The sequence below is a fragment of the Bos taurus genome, chromosome 12, assembly GCF_002263795.3.
Source record: "Bos taurus isolate L1 Dominette 01449 registration number 42190680 breed Hereford chromosome 12, ARS-UCD2.0, whole genome shotgun sequence".
Classification (NCBI taxonomy): Eukaryota; Metazoa; Chordata; class Mammalia; order Artiodactyla; family Bovidae; genus Bos; species Bos taurus.
In genome coordinates this window covers 80,675,644-80,686,250 of record NC_037339.1, presented here as the reverse complement: position 1 = coordinate 80,686,250, position 10,607 = coordinate 80,675,644, and positions in this window count along the sequence as shown.

The following is a 10,607-nucleotide window of genomic DNA, read 5'->3' as shown; positions in this document are numbered from 1 at the left end:
GCCTGACTTTTTCACATTGGTATTTAAGCAGAGGTTGCATCTTCTCTGATGTATGTTATGTGGTGACACAGCTTTCTCAGCATTTCTTCTGGACTGTTTTCCTCATAGGCTTCCACAGAGCAAGTCCTTCAAGGACTTGCAGACCGTTGAAGGTTATGGGAAAGTCAAATTATTGGAAATAGACTCTACAGAGTTCCAAACGATAAAGTCCTTCACTTTGCTCTGAAATTGCTGCAGGTAACTTTGGCAATCACGGTGCAGTCCAGGGAGTAATGACCCTCCTAGGAAGAGGAGTCCTGCCATTGCTGTAGGCAGCTGAAGACTGACCGGGAAGATGAGATTCACAATTTTGGAGCAAAATGTACATGCAGGCAAGTCAGTACTGAATATACATTGTACATTTCGTTGGAGAAAAACTGGATATAATTGTTATCATTTGTCACAAATAGTGTTTCTACCTATTTCTTTGCCTGCTATAAATAAAAAGCAACTCCGGAGGTTGCTGAAGGAAATCTTAGGTTATTCTCACTGCTGCTTCAGAGGAAAAGGAAATGAAATGTCTCCATCTCCTATTGCGGAAGAAATATGGCAGGGGAGAGTGATCCAGCCTAAGACTGGGGGGCATCAGTTTGGTGGGATAGTCCATCTCATGCACAATCTACTTCAAAGTTACCAGTGGAATATATTCTTTGTGCTCTCACAGAAAAGCAAGACACTAGAAATACTGTATCTGCTGCTATCCAGGAGGTTTTACTTAATGCATGTATTAATACTGAGAAAACTTAGCGACTGAAAAAATATCATTGAGTATAATGGTCTAAAATCCCAGGAGGAAGGTAATTTTTTTTTTTTAATTGCATGGAGTCCAGAAAAGACTGTTGTATTTTTTCCTACATTTTTATTGGAATTTAATGTACAATAAACTATGTGTATTTAAAATATACAAAATGCGTTTTACATAGGCTACATGCATGAAAGCATCATTGCAAACAAGACGATCACTATGTCCATCATCCCCAAAGCTTCCTTTTGCCCCTTTATGTCTCCATTTCTTACCAACCCTGTCCTCTAGGAAACCACTGATTTGCTTTCTGTCTTTCAGTTTTCAGAATTTCATAAATGGAACTAAACGACACAGATTTTTTTAAACCACTTTTTATTTTCTATTGGGGTATAGCTGATCCACAACATGGTGGTGGTTTCAGACGAACAGCACAGGGGCTCGGGCGTCCTCTCTGCTTCTCTCCTTTGCTTTCCACTCTAAGGGTGGTGCCACCTGCACATCTAAGGTTACTGATATTTCTCCCAGCAATCTTGATTTCAGACTGAGCTTCATCCAGCCCTACATTTTGCATGAGGCACTCTGTATATAAGTTAAATAAGCAGGGTGGCAATATACAGCCTGACGTACTCCTTTCCCGGTTTGGAATCAGTCTGTTAACTAAAGAGCCTCTTGATGAAAGTGAAAGAGGAGTGTGAAAAAGTTGGCTTAAAACTCAATATTCAGAAAACTAAGATCATGCCATACGGTCCCATCACTTCATGGCAAATAGATGGGGAAACAATGGAAACAGTGACAGACTTTATTTTGGGGGGCTCCAAAATCACTGCAGATGGCGACTGCAGCCATGAAATTAATAGATGCTTGCTCCTTGGAGGAATAGCTATAACTAACCTAGACAGCATATTAAAAAGCAGAGACATTACTTTGCCGACAAAGGGTCATCTAGTCAAAGCTATGGTTTTTCCAGTGGTCATGTATGGATGTGAGAGTAGGACTATAAAGAAGGCTGAGTGCAAAAGAATTGATGCTTTTGAACTGTGGTGTTGGAGAAGACTCTTGAGAGTCCATTGGACTGCAAGGAGATCCAACCAGTCCATCCTAAAGGAGATCAGTCTTGAATATTCATTAGAAGGACTGATGCTGAAGCTTAAGCTCCAATACTTTGGCCACCTGATGCAAAAAACTGACTCACAGGAAAAGACCCTGATGTTGGGAAAGACTGAAGGCAGGAAGAGAAGGGGATGACAGAGGATGAGATGGTTGGATGGCATCACTGACTCAATGGACATGAGTTTGAGCAAGCTCTGGGAGTTGGTGATGGACAGGCAAGCCTGGCATGCTGCAATCCATGGGGTCACAAAGAGTTGGACAGGACTAAGTGACTAACTGAACTGAACTGGTTCTCTTCCCTGATAAAGGCACATAACTCACCTGCCACCTCCCACTCAGCTTCTCAAGGGACTCTGTCATTTACAATCATCACAATGTGACTTGATAAATCCTGCAACGTCTAAAATTTGTCCTACCTGCTCCATAATTCTCTTGCTAGAAGAGAATGAAATCTTTTTTTCCCCAGAGTCAGCAAGTCCCCTGTGCTCCTGATCTGGGCAATGCAGGGTGTCCTCTGTCTCCTCTTGAACTTGGAAGAAGTTCTAGACTGATAATTTGAGAAATCAGGCTTAGTTAGAGGAGGACTGGATGAGTAGCTCAAACATGAATCAGCGACACATAAAAGTAATGATGAGAATTGTAATATGTTGCAACCTTGTAAAACATCATGAACATAAAAATGATAAATTCTAGGGCAAAATGAAATATGAATCTGTATTTGCATTAAGTGATATATAAATATAATAGTTTTTCATAAACTATGAAATTGAAAGTGGCTCAGTCATGTCCAACTCTTTGTGACCTCATGGACTATACAGTCCATGGAATTCTCCAGGCCAGAATACTGGAGTGGGTAGCTGCTCATTTCTCCAGGGGATCTTCCCAACCCAGGGATCAAACCCAGGCCTCACATATTCCAGGTGGATTGTTTACCAGCTGGACCACCAGGGAAGACCTAAATGTAACAGTTTCTCATAAGCAGCAAAACAAGACTAGAAAATGTGAACAAATGTGCTGGGAACATGAGAAAAATAGATTTATTTTAATTTCTGATCCATCTGCACCCAGTTCCTAACAGGTGGTCAGTCATTAAACTTTATAGACTGCAGGAAAAGGCAACCCACTCCAGTACTCTTTCCTGGAAAATCCCATGGATGGAGGACCCTGGTAGGCTATAGTCCACGGAGTCGCTACAAGTCGGGGGACTTCACTTTCACTTTTCACTTTTATGCACTGGAGAAGGAAATAACAACCCACTCCAGTGTTCTTGCCTGGAGAATCCTGGGGATGGAGGAGCCTGGTGGGCTGCCATCTATGGGGTTGCACAGAGTCAGACAAGACTGAAGCGACTTAGCAGCAGCAGCAGCAGCAACAGCTAATATCATTGACCTCTTTTTAAAATGTACTGTCCTTAGTAATTGTTTTCTTTTTTTTTCATTACAAGTTTAGCACACAATTTATAGAATCAACTTCTTTTTTATTTTTTCCCCTACGAGTAGAAGGAAGAGAACAGAATCATTCACGCATCCTTCAAATTAACACTTTTTGTCTCAAACACAAGTACAGGGCAGCAGATTACCCAGAAGACTGTAAAGCCAAACACTGAGTTAACACAAATATTATTCTCAGGGAGAAATCAGAAAAAGCTGTTGACAAAAATTGCTCTATTAAATGACTCTGTTGGAAGTGGCAAAATATCAGTGCCATACAACCAAGAGCAGTTACTCTCCAGATGAGTGGAAACAGTATTTTATACCAAAGGTGAACAAAATCAATTTGCAATGTAATGTGTAGATTATAAATCAGCACTTAGTTTATGTGGATAACATATCTGATGGAGACTATTTTAACAGCTTTTCCATGTATTGCTAGAACTACGTGTATTAGGAAAGTATATTTTGTTTAAATAGAATTGATTATTTATGAGTTGTGACGTAGCCATAGAAGAGGCTAAGTCGTGTGCTCAGGGAGCACCAGCCACATTGAATGACAATATTTAAGATAGTTAAATATTTAAACATAAAATATTTAACATCTTATGTTCCCTGGTGGCTCAGACAGTAGAGAATCTGCCTGCAATCCAGGAGACCCAGGTTTGATCCCAGGGTTGGGAAGATCCCCCAGAGGAGGAAATTCCAGTATTCTGGCCTAGAGAATTCCATGGACAGAGGAGCCTGGAGGGTTTCAGTCCATGGGGTTGCAGAGTCGGACATGATTGAGAGACTAGCACTTTCACTTTGACTTTCCTTGTGATATAGGCAGCACTCTAACAGAATAAAAGGAAAACATAAGCTGTCTACCTGGAAGTACCAGTCCACAGGAGCCAAAGCTCAGCCATAGCACATAGAGTAAGGAAGGACACTCCTCTAAAAGTGATAAAGCAAGGAGTTTTTCGGTGGGGAAGAAGGTCAAACTCTGCCTCCTGATCCTTAAACCAAACCTGATTAAGGAGGTTTCTGGTGATCTCTTCTATAAATTTGAGCTTCCATAGCAGCCAATGCAATTAAAGCATGTTAACTTTCCCAAGGCTGATACCCACTCCTCCTCCACGCTCACCTGTAATTAAGAGAGAAATGTACATTATTAGATAAATAAGGTTCCACTTTGAATGGAGTAAAGAACAGGCAAATGGAGCTTTTTACTAAGAAATGAGTGGAATGTTGAGTCTTCATGGAAAATTGAATCTTTATGGAAAAAAGTATAAGACAAAAAGAAGATGCAGGGTTAATAGGGTCAAACAAGATATTTCACAGTCATAATGACATTTTTGCACACTAATATCAACTTAAGACATGTTCCGAATGTTAATGTATTCTGACAATTGCCCTGGTGAGCAGTGTATCTTTTAATTCCATCCCACTGATGAGTGGACACACACAGGAAAGTTGGAGGGGCTCAGGGTCACAGAGAGAATTTATAATGGCCTGAACCAGATTTTGAGAACCAGATTTTCTATTGGGATCAAGCTATATTCTCTCTCACATATTTTAAAATGCAGCTTATCATAATTAAATTCATCTCTTAATATAAAAAGTGGCTCTTTTATAATTAAAAATATGCATCAAGGTGGTAGGTGATGAGTTATTCATATTTGCTTGTCATCTATGTATTTGATTTCTTGTGTTAAAAAACAGAGCTTATTAGAATTCACAGACTCCAGTTAAAGAAAATTTCCAAATTAATGATCTTTGGGAGGAAAGTGAAAGTCACTAGTTCTGTCTGACTCTTTGTGACCCCATGGACTTCTTCAAGCCAGAGTACTGGAGTGGGTAGCTTTTCCCTTCTCCAGGGGATCTTCCCAACCCAGGGATCAAACCCAGGTCTCCTGCATTGCAGGCAGATTCTTTATCAGCTGAGCCACAAGGGAAGCCCAAGAACACTGGAGTGGGTAGTCTATCCTTTCTCCAGCGGATCTTCCCAACCCAGGAATCAAACCAGGGTCTCTTGCACTGCAGGCTGATTCTTTACCAACTGAACTAACAGGGAAGCCCATCTTTGGGAGACGTAATGGTAATTAAGCATTAATTCTCTCAAAACACTGTATATAGTTCTATATGTGTAGTTGTCAGAATAGAATATTCCCTGTTTGGTTTGGATGTGCAATAATAACTAATTCTTTCACAAAAGTGTGCTTACAAGTCTCACTGGAAATATAAGAATTATATAAAACAATGTCCATAGACTCAGAGGAAACATAATCCAACATAAAATGTAATTATGTACTGTAAATTAATTTATCTATAGAGAGACATTCTTGGAGGATTCTTTTTCTTTAGCTCTTGAAAAGAGTTAAGGCAGTTTGCTAAAACAAATAATTATTGAATACCTGCTGCTGCTGCTGCTGCTAAGTTGCTTCAGTCATATCCGACTCTGTGCGACCCCATAGATGGCAGCCCACCAGGCTCCACAGTCCCTGGGATTCTCCAGGCAAGAACACTGGAGTGGGTTGCCATTTCCTTCTCCAATGCATGAAAGTGAAAAGTGAAAGTGAAGTCGCTTAGTCGTGTTCGACTCTTTACGACCCCATGGACTGCAGCCCACCAAGCTCCTCCGTCCATGGGATTTTCCAGGCAAGAGTACTGGAGTGGGGTGCCATTGCCTTCTTCAATTGAATACCTATTAAATGTCAAAGGCTGTGAAAGATATACTTCATATATAAACTAAGTCTGTGACTTGCTTTATCTTTTAAAGAGTTTATTACCTATTGAGCCCTTCATAAACTTATTCAGAGATTTTCACATGGAATAATAACATAACTATAAAGGTAAGTATAAATGTGTTCCCAGGAAAAGTCAGCCCTCTGTGGAATGGGTAGAAGGAATGTAAGGATTAAAGTAGTAGGTTGTATTTGCTGTTTAGTCACTAAGTCATGTCTGACTCTTGCGACCCCAGGGACCATGGGCTGCCATCGGATTTCTCAGGCAAGAACACTGGAGTGGGCTGTCTTTTCCTTCTCCAGAGGATCCTCCCAACCCAGAGATCAAACCAGTGTCTTCTTCATTGGCAGGCAGATTCTTTACTGCAGAGCTACCGTGGCAGCCCAAAACAGCAAGTAGAGGAAAGGATAAATGATGAGCAAAATGACTGCATACTGTTATTTCAACTCCTTTCTTTTTGAGTTCTACCTGTTTCTTATTTAGGACACACACTTTAACTTGTTATGATTATTTATAAAAGTAGTGTTTACTATTTTTTTAGTCACTAAAAATTGGTAAACCTCCTGTTAATGTTTACTTTTATGAATTTTCATGACATTATTACCATTTGGATATTATTAGAAGCTGGATAGAAAAACAAAAATTTAGTGAGGTTTTGAATTAATTAGGAACACAAAAATAGTATGTATAAAGCCAGGATTTTAACACAATTTCTTTCTGAATGCCTCAGGCTCTTCACAGTACAAATGACACATATCTCATCTTTCCTACAATATATATCCTGATTAAAGGCAAGTCAGTGTACATATCTCATCTATAGCAAATGTAACAGGAAACACGCTTAGAAAAATGTGTGTGATCAGGAACTACTCAGTGTAATGATATTTTCCTAATTAATCCATGAAAAGTGAAAGTGTTCGTTGCTCAGTTGTGTTCAACTCTTGGTGACTCTTTAAACTGTAACCTACCAGGCTCTTCTATCCATGGAATTCTCCAGGCAAGAATACTGGAATGGGTAGCTATTCCCTTCTCCAGTGGACATTTCCAATCCAGGAATCAAACCCAGGTCTCCCACATTGCAGACAGACTCTTTACTGTCTGAGCCACCAAGGATGCCCCAGTTTATCCATAATATGACCTATATTCTCATATATCCTCGTCTGAATTGATTATGTAACTTAGGGTCTCCTAAAGTAATAATACATTTATAAACAACATTCAACAATGTTGAATATGTGTCTGCATATGAAACTGTAATATGTTTCAGGTAATTTGCTGGATACTAGGAATGAAAAAAACATTTTTTTCAAGAATAGTTTCTTATCCCTGAGGATTTATAGATTAGATGTAGTAGACATATATGTGCTATAAAAATAAAGATGCTGTGATAGACGTATGTATGGCTAGGACATCATTGGCTGTAACAGAAGAAATAGGGGGAAAAAAAAACTTCATATAAACAGAAAAAGATTCTTAGCAAATAGGTCAGCATTTGTAGCTTAGTCTTGAATGAGAGGTATGTAACAAGGAAGAGAGGACATTTGGAATAGAGAGACCAGGACTACCAAGCCTCAGGCAAGTTATCAGTCAAGTATGTTGATGGGAAGAAGGGGTATTCATCTAGTCCATTATGACATGACCATGGGTATGGGGAGACAGTGGTTAAACAAATGAAGATGAAAAGATGTGCAGAAACCACTTCCATGGTAGTTTACATGAATTTTAACTGAACAAAACAGTTGATGTTTTACTTGGGAAAATAACATAATGTGTGTTGAGTTTTTAGCACTGTGAATAGCAATGAAATCAAGGATAGCTAAAACGGAAGAAAAATGACTAGGATGATCTGTTTGTAGTTTGAACAAGATTTGATGAAGAAGTCAATTCTGATGATAGCAAGAACCACAGGACAGATACTAGGCATGATAAATGTGCAACTGGAAAGGAGAACACGATGATTAATTGCGGATAACTAAACCCACACTATAAATTGGGAATTATATATGTTCTATGACACAGAAGGAAAACTGGTACTCTGCACAAGAACTAATAAGGGGTTTCCCATGTGTTTCTGATACCAGTTTCTGGTCCTTCTCCTAAGGAGCATCCTTCTCTTACCATCTAGTGATGACAAGAGCAGTCACAGACACACTCTTTCCTCTCTGCATCCCTCAGGTCTGCTCATCCCCTTCTGAACTGCTGACTCAATGGGATGTGGGATGTGATGCTTTCGTATGACTCACAGGATCCCACTCTTCACTGGTCAGATCACTAAGTATGTTCCTAAGATTATTTCCTAAGTTAGGCTTGGCAAAATGCCTTCTGTAAATCACTTTTTAATCCTCAAATTCTAACCCAGAGAACACTGAGTCAAAGGTACATCTGGTGGAAAGAGAAGGCCGATTGTGAATGGAAAACAACATGGTCCAGAATTCAGACATTTGAACATGAAAACCAAAGAACCCGGAATGAAGTTTAACAGAATCACAGCTTGATGAGCCTTTGGCAATCATTTTGTCCATACCCTCACTTTATAGAGAAAGAAATTGAAATCTCAAGAGGCTTCAATAAACTCACAGACATTCAGCTAATTAATGGTAGGTCTAGAAAGAGGATTGAAGTTTTCAGACCTAAAGTGTGGTGTTATCACCATCTATTGACCAAGAGAATTCAAGAATCACTCAGGTAGAATTTTGGGGAAATAATACTAAGAAAGCTCTAAATTGGAATGAGAAAGAACTTCCAAAGCTCCTCCTGCTGCTGCTGCTAAGTTGCTTCAGTCGTGTCCGACTCTGTGCGACCTCATAGATGGCAGCCCACCTGGCTCGCCCGTCCCTGGGATTCTCCAGGCAAGAACACTGGAGTGGGTTGCCATTTCCTTCTCCAATGCATGAAAGTGAAAAGCGAGAGTGAAGTTGCTCAGTCGTGTCCAACTCTTCACGACCCCATGGACTGCAGCCCACCAGGCTCCTCCGTCCATGGGATTTTCCAGGCAAGAGTACTGGAGTGGGTTGCCATTCCCTTTTCCATCTCCAAAGCTCCTAAGATGCACCCAAAAAGTAAATGAGATTTATGTTTAATGTTGAAGAAAGTTGGATTCTTCATTTTCAGACTTCCAGTCCCCTACTGATGTATGGTTTTTATACAGCTTCTGTATACCCACGGTAGAGTAGCTTTCATTGTGTTTCATGTAACTGACCTGATAGGAGACACATATGTGTAAATGTATAATTTCTCACAGCTGGGGCCATAGTCCCAATTATTTGAGGTTAGTATTTCACCGTACTCATTAAAGATATTATTAGGCTGACTTGTTACAACATACAGAGCCTTCTAATAGAAAGCAACTTTGGATTGAGTGTAGAGTAACTTCAAATTGTTCTGGAGCAAAACCGTTTTTCTATATTACTCTAAAATCTCATGAAGATCCATGTCTCTGTGTAAAGGGAAGTTATAAGTTAACCCCCTGTATTTGCAACTGTATTCTAATTCAAACAATATGCTAGGGCTAAAATATAAATGTGTAGTTTATTAATGTGACAGTTTTACATTTGTGAATTTCAATTTGCATCTGGAGTTCCCAGTGTCAGCGACTTCACACAGATAGAAAGTAAAGAAGAAAGAAATAAATCAGCCCCAGACAAGATTGCTGCTCTGAGAGGCACAGATCTGGTTGTCAGGGCTTCAGTTATGTTTTCCAAGTTATGTTTGTACACCTTGGCTTCCTGATTCCCTGAATTTTTGCATCACTCTACACTGTTTATGCTCCTTGAAATTCAATGAAAGCTGTGTGAGAGCTTAGTTTACATATTTGTCCCCAAAGTCACCCAGCCACACGTTCGTGTTTTTCAAATGGGCAATCGCAGTGTAAACGAATGTGGTCTCTTAAAGCATAATGTGCAGATTGTAGCTGCTCTTCTGTATGCTGAAGCAACTTTTAGCAATGTTGCTTTCTTACAGTGAGGTTTATTTTTGCCCGGTTTCATTAAATATATCATTCAGGTTAGGCTGATTTTTGCCCAGTTGAACAATTTAGTCAGGCAATGATTCAGTAGAGAGAAGTTTGTTAGGGTGGTAAAACAACCCTGAAATTTCATGTTTTAAAAAGACGTTTTCATTCTTGTGAAAGCAGGCGGGCCTATACATTATAGTCACTCAAGATTTCAGGTAAATCTGGCAGTTGGTTAGTAGATCACAGGGGAGGGGGAAAAAAAAGGGATTTTTGGGCAATTAAATACTACAGACCAATGCTTGGCATGTAGCTCAGTGATCAGAATTAGTTACGAACTCTCCACCAAGGACTTCCCTTGTGGCTCAGCTGGTAAAGAATCCACCTGCAATGCAAGAGGCCTGGATTCTATCCCTGGGTTGGAAAGATCCCCTGGAGAAGGGAAAGGGTACCCACTCCAGCATTCTGGCCTGGAGAATTCCACGGGCTATACAGTCCATGGGGTTGCAAAGAGTTGAACACAATTGAACAGCTTTCACTTTTCACTTTTCTCCACCAAAGGGGCCGGAATATAGAGTCCCAAAATGTACCCAGAAAGCTGAAAATC